Source organism: Melospiza georgiana, chromosome 3, assembly GCF_028018845.1.
Source record: "Melospiza georgiana isolate bMelGeo1 chromosome 3, bMelGeo1.pri, whole genome shotgun sequence".
Lineage (NCBI taxonomy): Eukaryota > Metazoa > Chordata > Aves > Passeriformes > Passerellidae > Melospiza > Melospiza georgiana.
The window spans coordinates 113,772,681-113,799,264 of NC_080432.1; the positions used below are offsets into that span (position 1 = coordinate 113,772,681).

A 26,584-nucleotide genomic window follows, 5' to 3' on the forward strand; every position below is an offset into this window, starting at 1 on the left:
GCTGTCAGAAAACAACACCTGTATTTACATCTCAGTCATGTCTGTTCAAAACTCCTTCATTGTGGTCATCTAAATGCCATTTTGTCACTTTTACAGTTACAAGGCAATCAGAGGACATTAGGTATAAATATATTTTTCACGGTTTTGGTAATACTGCAATGCTTTAGCAGTGCATACTGGCCCTCCATAACAGAAGGGTGAAAAGTAGCATGTAAAAAATCTGCTCTCTGCCTGAAACAAAAGATTTTATACAGAAGGTATTGCCTGAGTCACTGAGTCTAGTCACCTGCCATCACAGATTAGTGATTTTTAGTTTAGAAGGCTTTGCAGAGGATATGTCTCACATCTCCTTGCACACAGGCCAACAAAAACAACCCAAATACACTTTAATACAGTGAAAGCCAATGGCAAAGATGGAGGCATCTCTAGAAGAGAAATGGGAAAGAACGGTGTGTGGGGTAAAAGGAGCTGTGGTGAAGGACACATCAGAGGGATGTGAATGAGAAAGGGAAACCTAGAGCTAAGGAATGCAAAGTAAAGGTATTTGGGTATGCTTAAAGTGAAGGTATTTGGGTATGCTTATGGAGCTCCAACCTAGATTAAGTCACACCATGTTTACCTTAGGATATTGTCACAAACTTTGATAATTGTTGCACCTTGCCTGCCATGTGTTTGGGATATAAACCACTACACCCAAGCTAGCCAGGATAATCTCTCTGACCTAAAGGAGAACACCAGGCAATTTTAGGACAAGAACAGTTTCCAACATGTACTTTAGATGGGAGGTATTGGGTCATAAAAGTACCTAATTGTCTCAATTAAGCTCTGTGGTTTCTTTGGTTTAGTTTTGGTTTTCAATTCTGTGCATGTGAAATATATATATCGTGCTCGTATGGGCACTTTCTGCCAGAAATAATGTTACAGGACACATCCTCTCTGTCCAGCTCATGGAGGCATGGAACCATCTTCCCATGCATATTGGTATGGTTGTATATGATACGTGTTGTCTGTGCTCTGTTGTGAGGGCTCTGATTGCCTCCTCCCTTTATTGCTCAGCTAGCAGAATGAGTTCAAAAGGTTAGTGTTTCTTCAGCCAGTGCTGTAGGAAACAGAAAACCAGGAACTTTGTGAAAAATCATCCTGTAAAAGGAGAATTTTTTGAGTTTGGATCCATTATGTTACGTTATACATTTCAGTGGCTGCTGACAACTTCCTATTTAGTGTTGTCAATCTTTTCTAGTGTTTCTTGTCTACAGAGCTTGTGGGGCTTTCTATTTATTTTAATTTCTAACTACCAAATAGTTATCTGACACCTTGTGAATAGAACATGAGGAAGAATGAAGTTGAAAGTGTGTGTCATACAAGGATGTTATTTGACAAGATAACTGTGCTGCTCCAAGAGTTTCCAGACTTCCAGATGCCAGAAGGGGTAGTTTTGCTCTTGCATTCCCTGTTTACCACTGCTATCAGTTTTCCCTTCCTTCAACACAATGAATGGCCAAAGGTGGTTTAGCAAAGGCATAAAAAAAAAAAAAGAAAAAAAAAAAAAAAGAAAGGAGAGGGGAAGAGTTCATGGTGCACCAGGACTACTGAAATTGAGAACACAGGACTATGTTGCTGAGTGAATGTGCCTGCAGAAAGAAGGAAGAAAAAACTCTGCTTTGTGCAACAGCAGGTTGCTCCCTGTCTTACCTGAGGATAAATGTGACAACTATAGCCAAGCAGCAGAGGAAATTAATAAGAAGCTGCAATGACCTAGGAATGATGACATTTGCTCAACAGGTGGGTCAGGCAGGTGATTTTCACTGTGTAGAGTCCTGAGTTTACACCACTCTGCTGCTCCTGGGAGCTTACAGGGCTTGAAGGGCTGCTCAGGAGGCTTTCCATTTTAGTGGTGTGAGCAGAAGGAGGCTTAGAGGCTCAACCAAATGTGTTCCATCAGATTTAACAAAAAGAGGTAAAGGTGGGAAAGAGAGACAAGAGTTTGGAGGGTAGGTTCATGTTTTTATTAAAGCAGTCCTGCTGAGTTTCCTTTGGCTATTTTTCTGATTCCCTCAAGTGGGGACCCTTAGGTAAAGACCATGGTTAAGCATTTCTACTTTTAAAATACAGTGTTGGGCTGTCATTAGACCTTTGAGTTGGCCTTAGGTCTTACTGCCTGTGGTTAGGAAGGAAACTTGTTTTACATGCACTAAAATGCCTGAAGAAAAGGCACCCTACCCTGAGGCTGTTTTTATTCCAATTAAAATGTCTTTGGGTTTTTGGAAACATTTAACACTTTTTACTTGCTTTTCCTTTTCCTTATGAAAAGTAGAAGAGTCCAACACCCCTGAAGAGAAGGTGAGCCTGTGTTTCATGGAGAGCTATTTGTTATCAGGTGGTGAAATGTGAACTCGCCTTGTCTCACTAAGGAAGCTGACAGAGGCAACATCTCATTTTCCTCCTTGTAGTAATTGCTGTAAGGCAAAATAATTTTCAATGTCTTGGGAAAGAAAAATTCCTGTTAGAGTAAGTCTTACTGATTTTATCATTACTGACCTTGTAAGTGGCTGCTGACTTACATTTTTAGCAGCCAGTAAGAACCTTCTGGGTTCCTTTAAGAGGAAGTGGGCTTAAGACAATGTCTGTCATGAAGGAAAACCATAGGCTCAGAGGATTTGACATTGTTTATTTCTCTAAGAACTCATTCATTATGTTTCCCATTCTTTTTGGATTTCAGAGGCTTATTTCAGAAAATGAGCAGTTCAATACTGATCTGTGCTAAAGCAAACACATGGTCCATCTGGTGAATTGCACATCTGTCTTCAGACAATAGAGGGCGATTGGACATTCTCCAGGATGGTATTATGCCCTGGGCTGTGCTTTGTCTTGTGCCTTACTAGTGATTTCAGACTCTCTCATTTTTGTAGCAGTGTCTTCATATAAAGACATTTCAGTTTTGAACTTTTCTCTTAGAATCCTTCAGGGAATTTTATCTGTGTTATCATATGAACACAGACTGTAAAATGAAAACATGGTATAAAGCAAGAATCATGTAGCTGATTCAAATACTGATCATGGGGTTCCTCCTGCATAGAACCATTTGAAGCATCAGGGCCCAAGTTTACAATATCTGTAAAGACAGAGATTGGAGAAGACTAAATGATTATGTAATGATGATTAAACACCAAAGCCTTTCTCTAATAAAGAAATGAGGTATGACCTAATTACTACTGTTTGCTAGTGAAGACTGATCCATTTATCATTTTACTCTCTGTAATGGTTAAAGTATTTTCTCTCAATTTTCAATAAAGTGGAACTTTTGAAATGTTTTCAAACTTTTGAGTTATCAGTTCTTGGGGCTCAAGTAGTCACAATTAAATTATGATGACCTGAGAAGTCATTCTGCCACAGTTACCTTTATGCTCTGAGCACACCTCAGTTTAATGTAAAATGCTAAAAGTTTAATGCCAAATTTTAAGCTTGTCAAACTTCAATGCATTTTTTGCTGAGAAGACAGCAGTTGTGACTGAAATGCACCAAAAGCACTCACATTATGGACTAGGTTGGCTCAGTTGACAGAGTAACCTTAACCTATGAACCCATAGAAATTTGGTCATGCTTCATCAAGAGCCAGAGTTCCAGCATTTTTCTCTGGTGTCCCAGTGCAAGGCCCCAGGAAACTTGCTCAACGAGCCTCTGACAGCAGCTTAGGGTATTTTATGTACCCTGAGTCACAGGAGAAATACAGACAAGATATTCTCAAGAGGTCAAAACAACAAAAAGAACTTTAGTGGCAACTTCAGAAAATCAGAGGGCTTTGGCAGAAGTTTAGAGCAGCAATCAGTGAACATAAAGCACTTCACAAGGCATTAACTCAGCCCATTCAACTCCAAGCCTATCTGACTTTACCTTACTCAAAGCTTCAAGAAGAGGGACTTAGAAGAAAAAGAAGAGACAGAAAAAGTATGGAAAAGAACAGGTATCAGTACCACTCCTGGTTCCAGTGGTGTTCAGCTGATAGAAATTCCAAGAGGTGGTAGGGCACATGCTTGCCACGCTGGGTTAAATTCCCTTTGATTGACTTTGTGGGCCCTTCCCTGTTGTAGTGTGTTTGTTAAGTTTACTGTATTACTCCCCCATTTTTGTATTGTTCCCCCCATTTTATGTAAATGGTTCTGCCCTCCCCAGTTTTCCCGCCACTTGTATTGTCAGTCTTTTAAGTTATATAATGCCTCCTCTCCCTCATCTCCTTATAAGTAAACTTTTTCTCCTTCCTGGGCCCAGTCAATCACCCCCCACTCCTCCCCGGTTTCCAGAATCTTCTTCCCCACGGGGGTTATGATTGGCTGTGGTCCTGGGGCCCCTCCCTTACTTTGTATTGATTGGGTTTTCCCTAATGCCTGTTATGTTAGGTTCACTCCCACATTCTCCCTTATTGGTTCTGTGTAAACCCCTCCCTGAAACACCCTCTCCCTTTATAGCCTTGTTCCACCTTCCATTCCTGGTCTCTCCCTGGTTGTGGCCTTGGGCTTTGCATTAAACCTGACTTGACCCCATGGAGAGTTCAGCTCCTTATTCCCGTCGTGTGGGCAGCGGGACCGGTCTGCAGGCGAGCACAGCCCGAGGCCCTCAGACGCTGAGGGGGGCTCGCGTTGGATTGCAGCAGGGTGTCGGCCTGCCCTCTGCCAGCCAGACACTGATCTCCCGGGCCAGATACACCTCGCTGCACTTCCCCAATCCTCCAGGCGGCCCTTCCAGCCATTTGACCATCCTGGGGCTGGACTGGGGCTCCAGGAGAGGGATCAGGGGCATTCCCTGCAGCGTGCCAAGGGCTGGTGGCCACTGTGGGGTGGGATACAGGCCCAGGGGGAGGAATGGGGTACAGGCATCACCTCAGCAAAGGCAAAGCCCAATGTGCTGCTTTATCCCTGCTAGCAATACTCCCAGCCTTTCCACGTCTGAGAAGACTGATGGAAAGCTGTATTTAACTCCTTGGGAGGTCCCATATAAAGTAATTAATTTCCCTTCTATGCCTGATTTTGAAGGTGTTTTTCAGCCGCAGGAGAGCAACAGCATTGTAATGATATGGGTAGAAGTTGAATTAGATAGCACTCTTTCCTTTTTGTGTGAGACAGGACATTTGTTTTAAACCATGGTACAGAATAAATAACAAGGCCTTTGATAGTCTTGCCAGAATCTAGAATTTCCTTTATTGGGCCAAAGGTTTCATGATACTAGTGTTTGAGATTTGGATGGAATCACAGTTTACATAGAATTTGTGATTCTGGAGTCAGTCCCACACCTGGTTGAAGGAAGAGCCTTTCCCCTGCTACTTTGGGGCTTGTATGGTAGTGTTTTCACCTGTGTTAGATTCCTGTGCTCCAGCTTTACTGTTGCCCTGAAGAGAAAAGTGAATATCAGCTGGCAGGCTGACAGTGAGTTTTTTTGCCATAAACCCTGGTTAGCTTTAGACTGTTGATGAACAATGAGGCATCTTTACTCTCGAACCCATGTGAGGCCCTATAGGTGGAAAGGAAAAGGCATCAGGTGATTTAAACTTGCAATGTTAGTGCTTTCCAGAAGAAGGACAAGTCCTTATAGTTCTTACTTGAAGTACAGACATTTCCAGGAGATCTGTTTTGAGTTACCCAGCCAGTTGTGGGGGAAGGGGATTGCAAAGGAATAGATCAGATGATTTAGCTGAAGAGTTTGCTTTCAAGATGGCAAGCAGCACATGTGCTTATTATTAGGCATATATGCTTATTGCAATTCTACCAGCATACTCAGAACTTCATCAATGAGACAAACACTGAAGCTAATTTCCACTGCTCCCATGGAGCTGTAGTCTAATCATGACTGTTGAAGTGACCTTTGGAAAAAAGTTAACAGAGTAAATGACAAACTTATCAAAGCTTTATAAGGACACTTTTGCCTCATTTCATAGTTTTTGAAACCTTCAATAAAAGTGTTTACTGCTGCCACTGCTGGTGACGGAATATATATATAAAATTGTTTGCAATTTTTTCTTAGTACTGCTCCTTTTAAAAAAAATTTGAAATGTAATTGAACTCAAATGTATTCAAATGTATTCAGTGTATGGATTTTTCCATAAAAAAAGCAAATTGTACTGTGTAGCTACTGTTCCTAGGTGATCTGAGATTTTCCTAACAATTGTAGTGAACAAGTTCGCTTCATCTTTATGGAATGAAAAATGAATGGACTGATAAAGCAAAAAAGCTTAGGTAGCACAGGTATGGAATGTATTCAGTTCCTTGCAGAGTTGTTTTTCTTGCTGGGCTTGGTACTGTTAGAGCAGACAAATGAAGACCGCAGGCTAATGGTCTGCTTCTCTGCTAGCGGCCTGGTAGGTATGTGTCTTTGCTTCACAGGCAAGCCAGGAGCTTTCTCTCTCTTGCCACTATTTTTGTCCTCTATTATTTCTACTCCCTTGACCTTTACCTCTGCTGATGCTAGAGTAGATCAGATGGCGCTCTTGACGCTTAGAATTTTAGAAAATGTTCAGTTTAACTTTAGGCCTAAGTCCTTCAACTTAAACTTTAAATAAAAGATGCTCACTGTTAGGTCTTTGGTCCTCTGCAGAGCTGAAATTCATTGCTCTGTAAAACTGTACAATTGCAGCCACAATGTTGTGCTTCCTACTCCTCTCCTCATGCTATAGATTTTATGATTTTGCAATGTGTTCTTTGTACTGCAGCTATAGAAAACCCCTTTTATTTTCCTTGATTTTGCCAAGAGAGCTTAGCAACAGATACTTTATACCCTCAGAGAAGAACTCTAGTTGTGGGGGTTGTTGGCTGTGTTGTTGGCTCTTCCCCTGGGTTCCAGAGTTGTGCCCCACGTAGTGCTGCAGGGGATGTCCCTGTCCCTCCTGTGTCTCTCCATTTAAAGGGAACCCAAGAAAGTGGATATGGCTTGTTCTGTCTCCTGAGGTGGAGTCAGAGCACTGGGATTGCAGGGCACATTAAGAAATGCCTTTTGTCTTCAGTCTAGAAATAGCCTCTAGGTTGAGTCTGAGTGTTATTGACATGGGTGAACTGTTCTTGTGTTCCCCGAAGAAGAGGAGAAAAGAAGGAGCAAGGAAAATAGCAGCAGTTCCAGCACTGCAACAGGTCAGTTGGGCTGCTGTCTGTAAAAGTCTATTTCATTCATCACCTGCAAGATAATTACGTGAAAAACTTCAATTTCTGTTAAATTGCACCATCTGTTTGTTAAAGCAATTATTTATAGTGTTTCCCCAACTGTAGCTACATTCCTCACCTCTGATGTGAGAGCTGACTTTCAGAGGCCTCCCACAGATTATTTCTCCTTGCAAATCTGTTCTTCTTACCATTTTTTTTTAGGCTAAACATGAGGGAAAAGGCCAAACTTTTGTAGGTCTCTGTGTCTGTCAGACATGCATGAGGGGAGAGTGAGGCTCTATACTTTGAAATACACAATGAAAAAGACATCTGTTTTCATGCATTGATTTCCATATATTTTAAATGTATAGTATATAAAGAGCTGACTTAGCACTTTATAGAATACTAACCATTTTTCTCACAATTCTATCCTCTAGTTCAGATTTATTTTGCATGTGGAATTGAGTATTAAGTTAGGCGCCAAGCTATGGAAGCAAATTTTCCTGTTTCTAATTGCACTGCTTGCTTCAATTCCCCTTGTAATACTATTTAAAGTCAGTTCAATGTGCAGTTTATCCTCTATGTACTTAAAGTAGCTGAAAATTTAGCTCCATGTAGGTATATGTATACACATACACACTCATGAATATTTGCTGAGTTTTCCAATGATCAGATCTTTGACTTTAAAATGCTGTCCAGTATGAAAGAAGAAATTATGAAATTTATAGTTGCTAGCACCTTTGTATTTATTTTGTTTTGTAAGAAATCCAAGGCAACAAGCAATTCAAGGGAAAAAAAGCATTGCAGTAATAGAGAGCAGGAAGTCAGTGATGAAACTTTGAAATTCAAAATATAGTAGAGAATAAATTGAATTTCAAATATAGTAGACAATAAAATATGTTAGGTCACTTTTAAAAGCTTTTGACTTTTTCTGAGTGTCAAGTCCAAGAAGATAGACATTCAGAAAGAGTCAGAAGGCATTAATGTATTTTAGTACCTCCTGCATAGGATCTAGAAGTAGCCATTGCTTACCAAAACCAGTTTTCACACAGTATAAAAAACAATCATTCTAGGAAAAAAAATTGTGCTATTTAATAGTGCTATTATTTCATTGTTATTACCCTCAGCTTCAGGATAAAATCTGATGGCTACTGTAAAACTGCCTGAAAGGAAGCAGTACTAACTCCCAGTACATGTGTAAATTTTCTTGTAATTACTGAGGAATGCTGCTTTCTGCACTTTGCTCATGGAGAGGGCTGTGGGGAGGGCAGACACAGCCCTGGCAGTGCCTTGGAGCCTCAGGATGCTGCCACAGCCCTGGCTCCCAGTTCTCCTCCCTGGGGAGAGGGGGCTGCTGCAGCAGAGCTGTGAGTTTACAGCTGCTTGCTGTGACCAGGGTGATGTGGGGCAGGCAGAGCATTCCTGTGAATCTGGCCAGTGCCCTTTTTATAGGGTGAAATCCTACCCTTGTGAAATCAATGGGATGTTTGCTGTCACAGGGCCAGGGTTTCTCCCAGAAGTTCCTCGTTGTAATCTGAACTAGACAGGCAGACATCATTGGGAGTGTTGAAAAAAAATCCTCAGCTTGCTCTAGTTTGCTCCTGCTAGGTCCAGTTTTCCGCTGTTTTGTACAGGAAGTTAAAATTTTCCCTGTGCCTATGGCCTGGCAGCCTGGGAATGAGTTAGGATTACCTGATTTCTTCATGCCCCCAGGTACCAGGTAGAATTGCAGGAGAGAGCTCAGGCTGCTCCAGAAGGCTGTGCGACAGGACACAGGAACTGTAACCCTAATTTCATCTCCTGTTTCTCCCTTCCCTTTTCTCCTTTCTTCCTTTTCTGGCAGGGTGATGGTGATGCAGGAGTCTCTTTCTTCCCTTCTCTCCTCCCTGGTGAAGGCGAGATGGCCGCAGGGGATGCAGGCAATGGAAAAGGACGGGATTTTGAAACACAGGGAAGCACATCTGTTGTTTCTCAGACTAGAATTGAGCCTATAACAGTTGTCTGACAATTTGCAAGTTGGATTTATAAATCTGCCATTGTAAGAGGCTGAGTTATAAATGCACTGTGCAGTTTATAGAAACTGCCAGCAAATCTTAACTGCAAACCCTTGATTTATAAACCATCTTTTTAAACCAGTAATTTTTAGTTCGGTTTTTACTGAAGCATTTCAGTACATGGTAAGTCAGAGAAAAAATTTCCATATCCTAAACGGGATTAACAAATCTTAAATCAGATCTGTAAGTCCTAGAACAGATTTACAAATCATACCAATAAATCCAAAATAAAACTACGTCTTCTTTTTTTTCCCCTTGGCTTACAAATCCTGATTTTGCAGATGCCTGGTAAGGAAGTGATTTATAAAGTAAGAATTCAAAGCTCAACTGTCAGCATGATCAACTCTGAGAGGTCTGGCTCTCACATCTTATCTGAGTGCTTTGATTTACAAGCTGTAGTCAGGGTCTCTCTATCAGAGATTTTCTCCCGAAACTTGGAGTTGTTTATTATGAGATCTACAAAAGGTTAGGCTCTCTCTGTACCAGAGTTTGACTGGCTTGGCAGCGTTATGGAAAAGGTGATACCTAATCAGATTGCAGCTGGCAAAAGTGCTCTGTGTAACATTTCAGAGAAAACAAACAGCAGCTGAGCAACAAATTCTTGAAATGTTAATAAGATGAGATCCCTGAGTATTTCTTCTTGCATGCCTCGGTAGAGTGCAGTGCACACCTTCAGCAGCTCCAAGGACAGAGGTGTAGGTTCATGTGCTGCTTTGCACTTCTTTCAGTCCCATTAGGGGCAAGATGAAACACAGGTTTCACACTTTATTGAGTTTATATGGGTTTAAGCACATGCTTCAGCTTGTGTTTTAGTACGCTGCCTAACAGGATTGCAGCTCACTCTTTTTCACATTTGAGACTGGATTTTCTTTCTAACTCATGTCAATACCTTTGAAATTCATACAAATAAAAATGCCAGACAATTAAAATTATGTAATTAGAGAATGCATTCTGGAGGCTGAAATCAATGCAATAATCTGTCTCCTTCTGATGAAAAAAAATCTCCACCAACAATCGAAAGCAGCTTCAATGACAAGAGAATATTTAATTTATGATATATCTATGTGAATTTGTTTCTACTTGACAGATTAGCTCCCACTAATCCGATAAGTAATTTAAAAATCACTTTCTGTGCTCTAGAGTGATCACTTCAAGTGCCCACTTTTTCTTTATTGATAGTCAGGATTTTCTTTATCTCATCTAATATGTTTTCCTTCTACCTACTCTTCACCTCCTCTTTATAGATTAAATACTAAGAATCCTTCCACATTAGGAAGCTTGGTGAATAGCCTGTGACCATCTACTGTTTGGACTCACTGACTTGTGCATACACCTTGTAGTTCACAGGTTCCTTTCATTGTTGTTTGAGCTCCTTGAGAGCTTGTGGGCATCTTTGGATCAAATAACCTGACAAACCCAAAAGATACTGACTGCAGCTGCTGGAAGGATGTCTAATTTGGGCTGACTTTTGTTGGACTAATACTTGGTTATTCTAATGCTCCCTCCTAGGCACAAACCAAACTAGGGGATAACCAGTCAGTACTGCCCAGTACTCTGGTCTTGTTACTCCTTGTGTTGCTTGGGACTTTCATGGTTGATTCAAGACTGTCCCATTGCAGCAGAATCCATGCAAACCCAGGAAGCCCAGTGCTCTTTTCTAGTAAATTCACTCCTTAGGAAGTGAGTGGAATGATTCTGATGCAGTTAAACATCTAACTTTTAGTGCGATAAACGTGATTTGACAGACAGCTACCTGGATTTGAAGAGATGAGATCCGATGTGCTGGTGCCTACTGATTACACAGTGATTATTTAAATCCTTGTTTGTTGTTGGGAGCTGTTTACTGAACACAGCAGCTCATCAAGAAGAGACTTCCCAATCTGAACAAATAAATCACGTAATCCTAATAGCAAACAAAATGTTACAGAAATAATGAAAGAATTCAAGGAGGGTGTGGGGGCTGGAGCATGGATGAGTAACTTTGTTGGTGCATACATCCCTCACTAGTGCCTGTCAGTAAATTTTCAGGGACCAAGCAACTTAATGGCAGGGCAGCAGTTGTACTGATAACAAGATATTACATAAAGATAAACATAATTACAACCATGGGTCTGTGTGGTTTATTTTTCTTTTTTTAACCTAATTATCGTAGTAGTATGGTTTTAATAATATATGGAGTTGTTCCAGAATAAGCAAGTATCTATTATGCTCAGGAAAACTGTGTTTTACTTCACTTGTGCTTGGTTTTATCCAGGCATACCAAAACTGCCTCACAAAGAGCTATGGGATTTGAAGAGACATTTGACCCATGATGAAAAGGAGAACAGGAATCCAAAAATTTGCTTTGTGGCTTCTGTGGCTTTAACAAACCAGAGGAAAACTCACATATAAAATGGCATAAATATATTTACTCTACTACCTTGGAGAAATGGGTATGTAAAAGTATGCAGACAAAACTTATGCAGATCTGGGAAACTGTGAAGTAGAAGTCATCCTTGTTTTTATTACTATAGTTGGCATACATACATACATACATACATAAAGGGGTGTTTGGATTTTCTCAACTGCATATCAAAATTTCCTCCTTGAAAATCCTTCCCCAGATAAACTGTAAACCCTGAAAATTTTGTATGAGCAAGGGCATAGTAAAGAGTTTGAAGGTCTTTCCTGCATTGCCCTGCACGGAGCTGAAGGAGGAGGAGTAGGGTGTCCTAGGGACCTTCTGTGACATGCCAGTGTATGACATCCTGTACTGGCAGTCCAGGCCACGGTACTAAACTTGAGAATGGAGTTTATGATCTGAGTATACAGTGTCACTTCAATGGCCCAGAATTTAATTTCACAATTGTACGCTAGGTTTAAACCCAACTTGTACCAGAATAAACTGGTACAAATTCTGTCCCACTACATAAATAGTAGAGATTATTAAAATGTGTCCCTACTCTTCTTGGAAGACTGTATTTTTTTCTTTTAAAACATGAAGAAAACTTGATTGAAAATAAAATGCAAAATATTTATTTCAAGTTGTTCCAATATGATTTACAATGTCTTGGTTTATTTAACCAAACCAAGAGGTACCATCTTGGGACAACTCGATGTTAAAAACTGTAGTTTTAAATTTTTGAGTTTTTTTCTAAACTGTATTTTTCTAAAGCACAACAGTGCTTTTCCCACCATTTGAAGTGCAAATAGCTCACACTTTGTTCACCTCGATGGGTCAGCATTCCTTGTCTGTACTGCAGCACAAATTACTTCAGGGACTTCTTGCAGTACAAATGGGAACTGTGGTTGGAATGCAGTTTAGAGGAAGTATGCTGCTTTGTGGAAATGGGGGTGTTTGGCTCCTAAAATACAGTTCTTATGAAGTGTTGTGACAGCTTACAAGGATCCTATTGAACAGTGAACCAAAGTGAAGCATTTTCTTATGGGACTGCTGAGATGTTTTATCTCAGTTAAAAGATGAATGTTCATATTTCCATGCAAAAATCTTCAGCCTTTGGCTAAAATAGTTTTGTGTGTGTGTGTTTTCTTTTTAAACTCTTTTTGCTTTCACATGTTTGTGGTTCCCCCCCACCAAAAAAAAAAAAAAAAAGTAAAAATTAAAATAAGACATTACTGTCAGAAAACTATATTTTGAGAACCTTTCCACACATACAACTATATTTGATGAAAAAAATTGTTTTGGTCTGTTCTTTCCACTATTGTAATGGACAGTTTTTCACTGGTATTCACACACAAGCATGTACAAACACAGACAGCCCTAGTTGGCTGATATACTCAAAGGGAGTCCAAGCATTAAAGATAAGCCATTACATTTTACTCTGTGTTGTAAAAGACTACAACCACTTCTCAGCACAATAAAAAGAGAGATAGATAAATGTGTTTTATATTTAACTTTTGAGGTTTTCAGCTTGTTCTGGACAAAAAATACTGGACAATAAGCTGTTACTGTTCTCAGCTCTATCCAAACCTACCTCCATGCTTCCAAAATTGAGGGGAAAAGAAGAAAGCTCTTTCTGGGTAGCTGGAAGATGGAAAGGCTCCTTAGTGAGAAAAGAGAATAGCAGCCCTCCATACTATCTTTTCTGTGTGAGAGAACAAAGACTGTTTTCCTGGCCCTTTGCCTTGCCTCCCCCTCTTCTCCCTTGGCGGTGGAAATCATCCAGCTCTCACGTCCCAGCAGCCTCTGGCAGCGGGGAGGAACTGCTCTGGCTTCTTTCTGTGTTAAGTCCCTTGTGAATTAGTCTCAGATTTGATAGGGATTTTCTGTCTTTCAGGAAAAAATGCATGTTACTTTAGCAAGTTCGCGAATGTGCTGGTTTACAAAGTTTAAAATTATTGTTAACCTTTGACGGAGTGTCGCAGAGAAGGAAGGAAGGAAGGCAACCTTTTACAAACGGATAGAGTTCTTAACAGCTCCTTCAATGAGTCCTCATATCAGAGGAGATTTAAAGTAAAGAAGAGAGAGACTCCTGATGGGATAAACTTTTTCTTATGTCTTTGAATTACAGGTCAGGCTTTGCTTTATAACAATGAAAAAAGAAGTCGGAGCAGGTATTGACTTCACAATGATGTAGATCAGGTTTGTGTACTCGTGCAGACATAAATGAGCATTCAAAGCCAGACACCATCTCACAGGGCGAAGAAATGGAAAATTAAACCTCTCATTATTGCATTGGAAATTATAGGATTATATCTATCACCCATAGCATATAACAAATGTTGTAGCCAGCTTTGCTGAGTGGATTTGCAAGGCTCTGGAAACGTGACATTTAGAAATAGTAGTTAAATAAGGAAAAAGTGCAAGCTGTTTTTTATCTTTGTGACTGCAAAGTTTTTTGTCTTTGTGGCATATACATAACTTACATCTTGCTTAAAAGGAGATGAATTATCTCGTCAGCCTCATCTGTGTTATAAGTTAGATTTCATTGCAGACTAAAGGAGCAGCTTAATAAGGACCATATCCTTAAACATCTGCATCCATTTGATCACTAGATCAAATCATTCTTTCCCTTAGGTGTATTTGACCTAACCCTATTCTTATTGGCTTCACTTGCAGCAGGGATTTAATTAATAATGTTTAGTTTCCAATTATTAATGCTCATCTACACTGTCAGTTTATTTAATAAACATATAATATTAATCTAATTCAACAGGGTTCTGTTTAAAACTGAGGAAGTTCTGGGTTTTTTTTCACTGCTATCATCAGTTACTCTGAACAAAGCAGACTATATAGGAAAGAAAAAAAATCCAATAGTGACATTTAGAGTTCAACAGTGAGCAGCACACAAGCTGTCAAGTGCTTTCCTTTGACTTCTTGACACAATAAAAAAAGACAAAGATTTTTTTTTTCCCAGTGGCACATACAAATATTCTGGAGTTAATGTGTGTGTCTGAGCAAGAGAAGAATTTGACCTAAGTGCTTACTTTTACCATTTTGGATTCTTATCTGTTACAAATGTGCTTCCAAACATGATGGGCTATGGAGTATAGCCATGCCCAGGCATAGTGGGTATTCCAGGTTTCTCAGGCATTCGTGTTCAGTGAATGGAAGGGATTGTTAAACTGTACTAAATAAGAACAAAAGCCCCAGTGAAGTATTCACTTACTTAGAAACAGCTTTCCGTTTCAATCTCGTTATTCAGTTACATCATGGGATACTGTGCAGGAGACATTGAGCCAGAAACGCTTTAATCAAATAAACTGAAAAGGACTTTCCTCTCAGTATCATTTTATTGAGACTAATATTGTTGTTGTCTACAGTGTCCATATCAAAGAATCTGTATTGATTTAATCATTTCAGGCAAGGTAACAGAGAGAATCCTCAATACACATCCATCAGCATATGTTTATGGAGATCAGTGCCCTCGTACCAATGTACAACAGCCCAGGGTTTAGCTGGTAACTTCAGCCCTCTTGGTGCATTTCTGGATGAACTCTGGCTGGTTCACCAGGCAATAATCATGAAAGGGACCACCTCCATCTGAGAAGATGTGTTGTATGTACTGTTCCAGTGTGACAGCTGGCTGCTTCTTACAGCCTGAAAGGTCTCAAGAGACTCTGTCATTGTCCTTGCCCTCCACAGTGGTGTTGGTGCCTCTACTGCCAGCACAAGACTTGTGTCAACCACCATCTGGACTGAGCACAATGTTTGAATTAAGCCAGATGCAATAACCTTTAAATCAGCCTGTGAAAAGGCAAAAGAGAAGGAAGGATGTGATTGCTCCAGTTTGGCAGTGCTGGCTTGATGTTTCCACAAAAGGTGCTGCATTTTTTAAAACATGAATGGACTGGTTTAAGCCTTTGCTCTAATTAGGCCTTTGGTGATCCTAATTAGGGGTTTGTCATCTAACACAGAATAGCATTTGAGAGAATGTGTAGGGTCTAAATGCCAAAATGTAGGGGCTGGGTTTGCATATCTGTTCACAAGTTGCCCAAAGGGATTTTCATCTTCAATATGCCTTCTAGGTAAGCCGTGTGTTCAGTGGCAATGATAAGGATGGTGGCACAAGCAGAGGTGTCTCACTCTCAGTGCTCAGTCTTCCTTTGTTCAAAAGATTTCTGTTGCCACACCAGGGGAGAAATGATAACACACACTTATCAAGCCACTCTGACATATCAACAGCAAAGGTAAGATTGAATCTGAGCATTATCTGACCGGAACATCATCAGAAGAGAGAGCCAATGTACCTCCATGTGTCAATTGTCTGTCAAAGTGTCTGGCTGATGGCTGCAAGTGGCAAATAGGGCTCTGAAATACACATCAGCTCTGGAACAATTTGCTAAGGGGAACAGGTCACCAATGACTTAAATATCACTAACAGTAATCTGTAATTATTACCTCGTTAGGCTGTGTTCTGTTAAAGCCACCTCCTGGGACAAGGAACGAAGTCAAGGGCACACCTTGGACAGATCTCCCCCTACAGATCTCTCTGTGGGACTACCCTTGTGTTTAGCCTTGCTGTTGAAATAATCAATTACGTTCATCTTCTAATTAATGAACTAGTATCGGTTCCACAGGACACGCTCGTGCCGTAATTAGAGCGGTTGCTTTTCCAGTGCAGCGTTGGGGAACGAATGTGTGTGGAGTGCTGCTGAGCTGGAATTGCATGGAGTGGGGAGTGAATGTGTGTGGGGTGCTGCTGGAATTGCATGGAGTGGGGAGTGAATGTGTGTGGGGTGCTGCTGGAATTGCATGGAGTGGGGAGAGAATATGTGTGGAGCGCTGCTGAGCTGGAATTGCATGGGGTGGGGAGTGAATGTGTGTGGAGTGCTGCTGAGCTGGAATTGCATGGAGTGGGGAGTGAATGTGTGTGGGGTGCTGCTGGAATTGCATGGAGTGGGGAGAGAATATGTGTGGAGCGCTGCTGAGCTGGAATTGCATGGGGTGGGGAGTGAATGTGTGTGGGGTGCTGCTGGAATTGCATGGAGTGGGGAGTGAATGTGTGTGGGTGCTGCTGAGCTGGAATTGCATGGAGTGGGGAGTGAATGTGTGTGCGTGCTGCTGAGCTGGAATTGCATGGAGTGGGGAGAGAATATGTGTGGAGTGCTGCTGGAATTGCATGGAGTGGGAAGTGAATGTGTGTGGAGCTGCTGAGCTGGAATTGCATAGTGTGGGGAGTGAATGTGTGTGTGGAGCTGCTGAGCTGGAATTGCATGGAGTGGGGAGTGAATGTGTGTGGGGTGCTGCTGAGCTGGAATTGCATGGAGTGGGGAGTGAATGTGTGTGGGGTGCTGCTGAGCTGGAATTGCATGGAGTGGGGAGTGAATGTGTGTGGGGTGCGGCTGAGCTGGAATTGCATGGAGTGGGGAGTGAATGTGTGTGGAGCGCTGCTGGAATTGCATGGAGTGGGGAGTGAATGTGTGTGGGGTGCGGCTGAGCTGGAATTGCATGGAGTGGGGAGTGAATGTGTGTGGAGTGCTGCTGAGCTGGAATTGCATGGAGTGGGGAGTGAATGTGTGTGGAGTGAATGTGTGTGGAGCACTGCTGAGCTGGAATTGCATGGAGTGGGGAGTGAATGTGTGTGAGTGCTGCTGAGCTGGAATTGCATGGAGTGGGGAGTGAATGTGTGTGGAGTGCTGCTGAGCTGGAATTGCATGGAGTGGGGAGTGAATGTGTGTGGAGTGCTGCTGGAATTGCATGGAGTGGGGAGTGAATGTGTGGGGTGCTGCTGAGCTGGAATTGCATGGAGTGGGGAGTGAATGTGTGTGGAGTGCTGCTGGAATTGCATGGAGTGGGGAGTGAATGTGTGGGGTGCTGCTGAGCTGGAATTGCATGGAGTGGGGAGTGAATGTGTGTGGGGTGCTGCTGAGCTGGAATTGCATGGAGTGGGGAGTGAATGTGTGTGGGGTGCTGCTGAGCTGGAATTGCATGGAGTGGGGAGTGAACGTGTGTGGGGTGCTGCTGGAATTGCATGGAGTGGGGAGAGAATGTGTGTGGAGTGCTGCTGAACTGGAATTGCATGGAGTGGGGAGTGAATGTGTGTGGGGTGCTGCTGGAATTGCATGGAGTGGGGAGTGAATGTGTGTGGGGTGCTGCTGAGCTGGAATTGCATGGAGTGGGGAGTGAACGTGTGTGGGGTGCTGCTGGAATTGCATGGAGTGGGGAGTGAATGTGTGTGAGTGCTGCTGAGCTGGAATTGCATGGAGTGGGGAGTGAATGTGTGTGGGGTGCTGCTGAGCTGGAATTGCATGGAGTGGGGAGTGAACGTGTGTGGGGTGCTGCTGGAATTGCATGGAGTGGGGAGTGAATGTGTGTGAGTGCTGCTGAGCTGGAATTGCATGGAGTGGGGAGTGAATGTGTGTGGAGTGAATGTGTGTGGGGTACTGCTGAGCTGGAATTGCATGGAGTGGGGAGTGAACGTGTGTGAGTGCTGCTGAGCTGGAATTGCATGGAGTGGGGAGTGAATGTGTGTGGGGTGCTGCTGGAATTGCATGGAGTGGGGAGTGAATGTGTGTGGGGTGCTGCTGAGCTGGAATTGCATGGAGTGGGGAGTGAATGTGTGTGGAGTGCTGCTGAGCTGGAATTGCATGGAGTGGGGAATGAATGTGTGTGGGGTGCTGCTGAGCTGGAATTGCATGGAGTGGGGAGGCCAGGGGCGTGCTCCCTCTGCTCTGGAATGCACACTTTTTGTAAAGTGAGAAAATACAGAAGAATCGGATCAAAGTGCCACTAATGAGACAACATATTTTTCTCTGGTTTGTGGTGTATTAACCATACCTTTCTCTTTCATGATCGGAATTAAGGTTTTAGTTTAAGCATTTGTTTTGTCTGAACTGCAGGAGAAAGTCTGTTTTATACAGTAGGAAAAGTCTGCAACTCAGCGTGTGTGGAGAAAAACCCCCGCATTTTTGCATCTTTCTATTTTTTCATGTTATGCTGTCAAACATTTTCGTATATAAGATTTAAAAATTCTGTGGTATCTTGAAAATCTTTAATAAAAAGTGTAACATCAATATTAAACATGTCTGAATAGAGGCTTTATGGGGAGTCAACTAGGTGGACATTGTATCACTTGGAAAGTGATACTTCCATTTGAAAGGAGTTTACCTGATAATATTTTATTTCTCCTATCAATTAAATTCTATATTGAAAATGAGAAGAAAAAAACGATATGTAAAATTTCATTAAAGCCTACTAGAAAATGTCACCGCAAGTTAATGGGGCAGTTCTTTAAATGGTGTAAATTAACCTGACTTCACTGAATTACAAAAGACATTGCTCTGTAAGTTCTAGTTACAAAAATAGCTTTTCTACATTACTCCTGGAATCTGAGAATAATGTGCAGCTTTATTTCAGTGAATCGGGACTTACAGCAGTGAAAAGTGGCTGACATGATCAGCAAAGGGCTCTTTGTACATAAAACCAAATCACTACAGCCGTACTACACATTTGCAAACCGAAATGAAAAAAAAAAAGCAAAGTATTTGTTTTGTGGGAGTTTCTTTTTGTTTATTTTGCTTCCTCACTTTCCCCCATTTGTTTCCTTGTTATCTATTGAAAACCTTAGTTTAAAATTCGCATTTCATTTGGCTATACAACTCATATATTTTTGTATGGCACCTCTTTGCTACTGATTGTCTGGTGGAGTAATATGCTTAACAAATTCTGGTTCTGTTATGTAGATGATGACAAAATATCTGCTTTATATAATTACAACTTTAGGCCAAACAAGAAGAATTAATTATTCTGTTAATAATTTGTGCATATGGTACTCAAAGAAATTTATATTCTATACTCCAGAAGAGAGGCAGTATGTAATAATTTTCTAAGAAATTAAAGTAACTGTTTCTTACTTTAGCTTCCTTATGCATTTGTGTGCCAAGTTTCAGCCTGAAGCAGACTTTAATGGTTGCGTATGGAACTCTCAAAGTGGCTGTGATGAAGACACTGACAAACTGAACAATGCTGAAGTTATATAAATCATTATGCAGTGGATGTATGCCAGCTGCCAAATGATGGGATTTGAAAGAAAATTCTGTGTGTGCAGCTTATTTCAGACTTTTCTTCTTCAATATTTCTTCTACCTGTCAGTAAAATCTCTCACTTGTCTTGTTGTAAGTGTATGAATACTGAATTAATGGACCTCTGTCCCAATCTAGACAGTTTTCTGACAGAAAGTTCTGTGTTTTGGAGTGGCCAGCTGTGCCAGTATTTGTTCTGGGTGTACATGTGGGTGCGTGCTTGCATTAGCAGCAGCGTGAACAGAAATGGCATTTTAGAAACCTGTGCTGGCCTGAGCTCTCTCTCTTCCCCCTGGATCTAGCAGGAGAAATCTTGCTCATGAAGAGGTATGTGAACACTCTGGACAGAGTTGTGATAAATTACAGATGTGTAGTAAATTAAATTTATGATAGCTACCTTTGACCCCTTCCTATATGCTTTACTTATTAATCACATTTCTTCTGGGATGACTTCTGCTCAACATCTTCCAGGATTTCCACATTTCTGAACTGGTCTGCTATAACTGTGTATGAATATAGGATGCTACTGAAGGAGGGAGGAGGTGTGAGTCAGAGACCTCATCAAGGAGAAATATTTCACTGCTTTGGAAAACTGTTTGAATGGAGAAAGAGGAGGAACGTTACAGCAGTGAGAAGCACTGGATTAATGTCAGGCCATTTCAGTGGTGCTTCTAACTGACTGCATTGTGATAACTGTATGCCCATACATAGACAAATATCTTATCAAAATGAGGGCACAGTAGCTAAATCTCTGCTCCATTTTGATCTAATTCTGGATTCAGATCTTAGATGACAAATCCGTGAAGTTAACCTCTGTGCTGCTCTCTCTCCTCTGTCCCCATAACAGCACTTTCACCCTCAACACAGTTGTGAAAAGGTGGCCATATAAACTTGCTCTAAGTGTCAGCTCCAGGAAATTGTGCTCCTTCCTTTCATGAGTCTGAAGATAAAAATACTATCCCACCACCATCCATTAAATGCATTCTCTATATATAGAGAATATATTAGAATGATACTACGGATATTGAATTTATCTTCATGAGATGGGGATGGTCTCATCAGTCATGAGTGTCACAACTAAGCAAAGACACAAGTGAATAATGAAGCCACCCTTATCGAGTACAGATGAATTCAATTTCCTCTGCACTATAATGTCATATTTGATTCAGTGAACTATAACATCTACTTTTTATTTTTTAAGTTGCCCATGGGTTCTATCTTTTTCTCATTCTCCTTCTCTAAAGCTGTTTTTGGGACACATTTTTCTGCTTTTATGCATTCTGCATGTCTTTTTCCACTGTTTGACATACCAACTAAGTCGAGTTCATAAATGGCATACACAGAAAGAGAAAACTTACCATGTCAGGTGCCTAAATTCCCTGCCCCTACTAGCTTTTCTGAAGGACCAGTCCCTGGGAGTTATGCTGACAGAATTTTATGCACAGAAGTACAGGCCAATGATAAATGAGCTTTCTCTGGGATTCCACTAAGATTATATTCCCTTATGATTTTTTTGGAAAAGTGTGTATGAGTCTGTCAATTTGACAGACAGAGTGGCAGAAAGGAATGAATCCTAGGAGTAACTTGGGGTTAAACAACCCTGTTGTGAACCCAGGCTGAGAATAACAAACCAAATGTGTACAGTGTTATGCAGCAGCAGGTCGCACACAAAAGAGTACAAGGAGCAAAATTTGCTATGGTCTTCCTCTTACCAGGATAGTTTTTAATATGAGAAGAGCTAATCAGAAAGCCTGCTCCTCTCTACTCTACAAGCCCCTTGAAGTTTTGTCCAGAAAATGTGCTCTCTGTGAGCTGCATATCAACCTGCCAGCAAGCTGCTGTTCCAGGATGCTTTGGATGCACTGGGAGCAAATGCCACCTGCACAGCACTGCTGCAGCCAGGCACTAGACACTGCAAGAAGTGCAGAGGAACAGAGCATCTTTGAAGCCTCTCCCACTGCTGAAGTTGTGCCAACATGCTGGCTGCAGACAATGCCAGATTTGCTTTCAGGCAACTTAACCACTCACACAATCCCATCCTTAGACAGGAGAATGTGCCACTCAGCTACCAAGGGCAGAGCACAGTGCTGTCCCTGGGCAGAGCTTCTCCTGGCTGGTGCAGCTCTTGGCACAGCGGCCTCTGGCTCAAATCCCCACAGCTCGCTCTAATTTTTCCTCTTTGCAATAAAGAGAATAAACACAAAGCTGTTGTGTGAGCAATGCAGCTGCTGCATCGGCTCTGGGCTTGGTGTTATATTGTACCTAGGCTGTACATTCTATATTGCTTAATACAGAAAAGGGCACGATAGCTCAATTTCAAGCTAATTATAGCAGTAGAAGATTCTATGGGAATGCCTCTCCAGGTTTTACCAATAAACTCCTTAGAGAAACAAGGAAACGTATTCACATTATATTTACCTAATAGATGAGATTCAGTCTATTAGATGAGATATGAAGTAAATTAAATTCCATGGCAGGTGAACACCCTGAGGGTACTGTAGTTTATAGCACTACATTAATATTCCGTGAGACCACTGCCTGAGCTTAGTACAGCTAACTTCAAAATTAGCTTTACAGGCCACCTGCAGAATTTTTTCTGGTTGCTTTCATAGTCAGTGCTGCAATCATAGATAATTTAACATAAATATTAAGTAAATAATTGGTTCAGAATATTTCAAGGTTAGGGACATAAATCTCATTCTCATTACATGCATGCAAACCGTAAAAATACAAGGTGGTGCTTAACCTGCCAATTTTAGTTTCCAATGAGCCATATTCAATTTTTTGAAATAGAAAAGACCTAAACAAATTCTACAGAATGCAGTTATTGAAGGTGCAGAAGAATTATTGAGGAAAGCAGATATTAATTCAGTACTGTATATAAAAATGCTCAGGCTGGTAAAGTGATTGTAATGAGTGCAACTAATGTTTTAGAATGCATTTGTATAGATTTAGTGATATGAATATAGACTGAAATGATCTTACTATCCTTTTATGAAAGAATGATTTCTGAAGCTGAGCCCTGTTTGAGGCAAGGAGAAAGAGGTAGTGGGTGTGCCTCATTATGACAGCTGTGGCTATGACATGCTCTCTTTTTAGCCTCCAGAAGCTTGCTACTTGCAGGCTAGCTAGAAGCAATCATCACGATAACTAGGTGGTCTCTTAGTCAGAAAAGCACATTTACATTTTGAAGGAGGTAGACTTCTTTCCTAATGCAGTTCTCTAGTACCAGAGCTCGGGAAGGAGATCAAAAACTTCTCTTTGATGTTAGACTTTCGGCTGCTTCCAAAAAAATTTTAGCAGTTCATCACAGTGATACTTGGGAAAAAGTCAGTAAGGTACTATGTCTGTTATGTGCATTTTCCCAACATCAGTAGGCCTTTAATTTAATATTTCTTTTTATATACCACTTAGATTTTTTTATCAGACAGTAGCATGTCTGTGTAGATTCTATTTTGATGCCTTTTTCCCTAATTTGTCCGTAAGGATACAAGGAAACTTGTATTTTAATCTTCACTTTAGAGTCTAAAATGGTTTAATTAGCTTTCTGTTCATTTCCAGATCCTTTTCAAAACATTTGCTCTTTGATATTATTGTCACATTGTAAGAGGTGGCTAAGGAAGGAGAGCTGCAGGTGTTTCTCATGGACTAGACAATGCCTGTTAATGCAAAATTGATCTAAAATAATTTTAACAATACATGTCACAGAAAAAAAACAAACAACAAACAACCCTGCAATCAGAGAACCTGCTGTCAGAATTTGGATTTGTTGACTTTTACCAATTGCTTCCTTACTATGTATAGCAATTATTTTAGGTTTATTAAGATTTTTATGTGTTCTTTTTATTTCATACCATTCAATGTTGAATCTGAAGAAGCTAATTCTCCTTTAAGTGATTCCTTTACAAAACATTTGCAGAGGATACCTGCTGGCTATTCCCCTACTGCAGCAAGGAAATTTTATACAGATATAAATTTCAGATAGCAGGTCTTAAAAGCAAATATGCAGAGGCGTTGGCTTTGGAAGGGAAGTCCATGCTTTGAGTCTTCTAGTCATGACAGCAAAACCCACCAGAGATGGTTGTTAAGACAACATCTGAATATTTAGAAACTTAAGCAACTGTAGGGAACGTTGCTTAAGAGTATCAGAAATGAATTTACAAGAAGTCAAATCCATTGAAATTCTGACACGAATTCTGAGAATTTTTAGGGAGGAAAGACAGTGAAACTTTTCTCACACATGTGATAGATGTTTTTCTTTTATGCCCACAAGTGAGGGCACTTCAGTGGGAACCTGTCATTATTAAGTGATATATTGATTTGTATATAATTTCTTTCTCAAAATTAAGGTATACCTGTGTGAGGATGGTGCTAAAAAAACCACTTGCAGATGAAAGTGTGAACATAAAAGAAACTTAAAGGAGGAAAACAGAGACGGAACTTGAAGGCAAAAGGATTTAAAAAGAAGGCAGGGATTGTCTTGCTTATTTTGGTAATTTTTTCTTCATATTTTTTGCGGTACTAAGGTGTGTCTTGATTACATTTCTCTGTATCTGCTAACAATCCTGATTGTGCACTTTGATGTTATGTGGACTCACACCAACTATTAAAGTTTAATGATTGAATAACTTCAGTAGGGAAAGGTCTGCTTTATTAAAGTGCATAGAAGTTCAATAGCTAAAGTCTAAGGCAGACGTATGAAGTAATATATAGTGTAACTTTTGATATATTTGATTGTTACTACACCCTAGAGATACCAGGAGACAATGGAGAAAACGTGTACTGAATGACAGAAAACATTTGTAAAAGTTCTATGGTGAATATATTAAAGCCTTTAGTCATAGGGCTAATAATAGGAGAAGTGAGGAATTAGGGAGTATAAGCAAGGACAAAACATCTAGCAGAACAAATAGATGCAATAATTTTCAAACATGTCAGCTAGAATCAACTAAGGTAAACATTTGGAGCCTCAGTGCATGCCTAGACTAGGCAAACTTTGCCACTGAGTACTATAAAATGGAAAGGAGTCATAAACTGTTTGAGAACAGAGCTGGAGTGTGTGTTTGACCATTTATAATCTTTTAATCAAACATGGAGCTCATGTCTTGGAGTCTGGTAGCTTTGGAGAGTACTTTGTCTGTGTATTCATAGACCATTCATAATGCAGTGAGCCATAAAATGCTCTCTCACTTTCTTGCTTCAGCAGTTTCAACACCTTCCTCTGGGACAAATTTCTCTAATAACAGGAAGTAATTCAATTTTGCTCTCGCTCTGTTCTAAACAAACAGCTCTGACTGCTGTGACTTACCAGATTTGTGGAGCTTGCACAGGGAAGACAGCAGAGCGATTCGGAGTTTACCAGGTGCCCTGTCAGATTGTAAATTGAGTGTTGTAGGGACTGGCATGGATACTGATGCTTTGAGGACCTCAAGGTATTGCTGTGCTTCGTGGCATGCTGCAAGTGGTGCATTTGTTTGTTGTGCATCACGGTGACAGTGCAAGGAGAGGGCTCTGAGGGGCAGCACCACTTCCCCGCCTTCCTCTCCCGCCTGCCACCCTGCTGCTAATTCTCCTACCACTGAATGTGTGCTTTGCTGATTTCAGGATCTCACAAACAGATAAGATGAGTAAAACTCTCTTCATTCCAGCAGCTGCATTTCTGACACAGGTATAAGGCTTCAGCCAGTGGTAGTGCAGTTCAGGGCACAATTTGGCTGGCTGCGGGTTCACACATTGTCCTAGTTTGGATTTTGTACATCTCTTAAAATTTACAAGGTGGGAAGTTAATTTGTGAAGCTGTTGAGCTTGTAAAGAATACCTTGAAAGGCTTTCCTTATCCATTTATTTAACATTTTTTTTCTTATAGCTATGTCAGAGTGAAATGATATTTATCTTTGTTTTTATTAATAATAAGAACTTACAGGCTTGAATTTATGTTGCTGCAGAGAAAATGCAAATATATCAAGGGCATGAAAATTGATTTAGAAATTGAATACTCTTTTATTATATTCTGTTAGACCCAAACTGATTTATTCGGATTAGTTTAAAAAACAGCAAAATCCTCAGTTGGGTCGGTCTTCTTTGCAAAGCTTCTTGTACTTTTAGAAAGGTAACTAGTGAGATTTGTCTTGTCAAATCAAGCATTTTCTTCCTGTACCTCTTTTTCTCTCTGGCCTAATAATTTGAGGCTCATCTGCCAGTCCTGTTGTGGCTGGGGGTTCCCCTTCATGTGAGGTTTTGAAAAAAAGCATCCTTGCTGTTTCTGAGGATTTCCTGGTTGAAGAAGTTCTGAACAGTTCTCTGTTTTAACTGGATTTTTTTTTAACATTCCAAAGCAGCTGTGTTCATATAATATTTTCCTATACTTTCCTTTTTTCTGCTCTAGATGGCAATGTAGCACTTTTTCTTCCACTGGGAGCCTCATGTTTCTGCATTATTTGTATAAATCCAGCAAGGTAGCAATAGGTATATCTCATTATGTGTATACAGTGCTAGCTGTAATGCTTCCCCTGCCACTCAGCTGTGACTCTCGCCCCATTGCTTGTATCCACCCTCCTTCCTTGTCTTTCTTCTGTCCTCACCTCACGGGCTCCATCTCCTGCTTCTGCCACTCTAATTCCATCACCTTAATTTTTGCCTGCATTAGATCTTGATAACTGTGCAGGAGATAGACTCGACTTTCACCCTTTTGGTGCCAATTGCCCCAGTCTTTGCTTGTACAGTCTTACATTTCCACTGGTTCCTTCATATCCCAGCCCCTCTTTGTGTCTTCATTTTCTTCTTATTTTCTTTTTTTCTTTTTCTTCCTTATTGTTTTAAATTTTTTTTTTTTTTTTTTTGTTTTGGTGTTAGTTTTTTTTTTTTTGGTTTTTTTTTTTTTTTGGAAGAAGAACTTAATTTCTATGAAAACTCACTCATGGTCCAGCCTTAAAAAAGAACTCTTCC

At 40.7% G+C, this 26,584-nt stretch overlaps 1 long non-coding RNA gene across 2 annotated transcripts in view; it reads left to right on the forward strand.

The window, feature by feature from the left end:
• LOC131082085 (uncharacterized) overlaps window positions 1-26,584 on the forward strand; it is a 134,852-nt gene that overhangs the window by 77,695 nt on the left and 30,573 nt on the right. The window lies entirely within an intron of this gene.